Source organism: Saccopteryx bilineata, chromosome 2 (genome assembly GCF_036850765.1).
Source record: "Saccopteryx bilineata isolate mSacBil1 chromosome 2, mSacBil1_pri_phased_curated, whole genome shotgun sequence".
NCBI classification, from domain to species: Eukaryota; Metazoa; Chordata; class Mammalia; order Chiroptera; family Emballonuridae; genus Saccopteryx; species Saccopteryx bilineata.
The window spans coordinates 113,100,631-113,102,951 of record NC_089491.1 but is presented as its reverse complement, the minus strand read 5'-3'; positions in this window follow the sequence as shown (position 1 = coordinate 113,102,951).

Here is a 2,321-nt window from a genome sequence, read left to right as displayed (position 1 = left end):
TTCCTTCTACTAGCTCTGGGCTTTACTTGCTGTTCTTTTTCTAGTTCTTTTAGATGCAGGGTTAAGTTGTTTATTTGAGCTTTTTCTAGCTTCTTGAGGTATGCCTGTAATGCTATAAGCTTCCCTCTCAGGACTGCTTTTGCTGTGTCCCATAAATTTTGAGTTGATGTATGCTCATTATCGTTTGTTTCTAGGAATTTTTTAATTTCTTCTTTGATCTCAATGTTAACCCATTCATTGTTTAATAATGTGCTATTTAGTTTCCAAGTGTTTGAATGTTTTTCAATTTTTCTATTGTGGTTGATTTCTAGTTTAATGCCATTGTGATCAGAGAAAGTGCTTGATATGATTTCAATCTTCTTAAATTTGTTGAGACTGCTTTTGTGCCCTAACATGTGGTCTATTCTAGAGAATGTACCATGAGCGCTTGAAAAGAATGTATATTCTGCTAAGGTTCTGAAGATATCTATTAAATCAAGTTGATCTAATATGTCCTTTAAGTCTGCTGTTTCTTTGTTAATTTTCTTTCTTGAGGATCTATCTAATGATGTTAATGGGGTATTGAAATCTCCTACTATTATAGTATTGCTGTTGATCTCACCCTTTAAGTCTATCAAAGTCTGCTTTATATATTTAGGTGCTCCTATATTAGGTGCGTAGATATTTATAATGGTTATATCTTCCTTTTGGATTGCTCCCTTTATCATTATGTAGTGACCTTCTTTATCTCTAACTATGGTCTTTGTTCTAAAGCCCATTTTGTCTGATATAAATATTGCTACCCCAGCTTTTTTTTCATTTCCATTTGCGTGAAATGTTTTTTTCCATCCTTTTATCTTCAGTCTGTGTGCATCTTTTGTTTTAAGGTGTGTCTCTTGTAGACAGCATATGTATGGGTCCTGTTTTCTTATCCATGCAGCTACCCTATGTCTCTTGATCAGATCATTTAATCCATTAACATTTAAGGTTATTACTGATATGTAATTGTTTATTGCCAGTGTTTTTCTTTAAAACTGTTTTTCTCTTTTGCTATATTCTTTTTTTCCTTTGATCTGTTTACAACAGGTCCCTTAGCATTTCTTGCAGCCTTGGTTTGGTTGCAGTGAAATCCTTGAGTTTTTTTTTTGTCTGTAAAGCTTTTTATTTCTCCTTCAATTTTAAATGATAGCCTTGCTGGATAAAGTAGTCTTGGTTGTAGGTTCTTGTTCTGCATAACTTTGAATATTTCTCGCCATTCCCTTCTGGCCTCAAGTGTTTCTGTTGAGAAGTCAGAAGTCATCCTTATGGGGGCTCCTTTGTAGGTGATAGTCTTTTTTTCTCTAGTAGCTTTTAATATTTTCTCTTTATCATTTAGCTTTGGTAATTTAATTATGATGTGTCTTGGTGTTGGTTTCTTTTGGTTTCTCCTTAATGGAGTTCTCTGTGCTTCCTGAACATGTGAAATGTTTTCCTGCCTTAATTGGGGGAAGTTTTCCGCTGTAATATGTTTGAACAAAGTCTCTATCCCTTGTTCTTTCTCTTCTTCTTCAGGAACCCCTATGATGCGGATGTTATTTCTCTTCATGTTGTCACAGAGCTCTCTTAGAGTTTCCTCAGACTTTTTGAGTCTCTTTTCTTTTTTCTGCTCTGCTTCCATGCCTTTATTTATTGTATCCTCTAACTCACTGATTCGATTCTCTGCTTCATCCATCCTGCTTTTAATTCCTTCCACTGTATTCTTTATTTCAGATATTGTATTTGTCATTTCTGTCTGATTCTTTTTTATTATTTCAATGTCCTTTTTTATATTTGTTATCTCTTTATTTAGGTTTTCGTAATGACCATCTATGGTGGTTCTAATATCTTTGAGCATCCTAACAATCGTTATTTTAAACTCTGCATCTGGTAATTTGGTTATATCTGATTCACTTAGGTCCTTTTCTGGGGATTTCTCTTGGTTTATTTGTGTTGTATTTCTCTGCCTCCGCATTTTCTCTTCATGAGAGTGGCTGTGATCACGTGCTCGGGTGCACAAGGGTTGGTGGCCTTGGCCTTTGCCCCATCCCTGCGTGTGACGTTATGCTCGGTCCTGAGGGCCCTGGCGAGCACCTTTGCTCAGCTGCGGGTCTCCGCCTGTTTCCGAGCTTTCGCCCTGCCTTTGCAGGATGATCCCACTCAAGGAACAGCTGCTAGCCTTGGCTCTACCGCCAGGCAGGGCTGCATGCCCAAGCTCAGCTTCGTAGCGGAATTCCACCTCTTCTGGGCTTTTGGCTCTACCCTCGCGGGAGGAGCCGGCTACCAAGTCAGACTGCAAGCCTGGGTTGCACGGGCGGGGCAGGGAT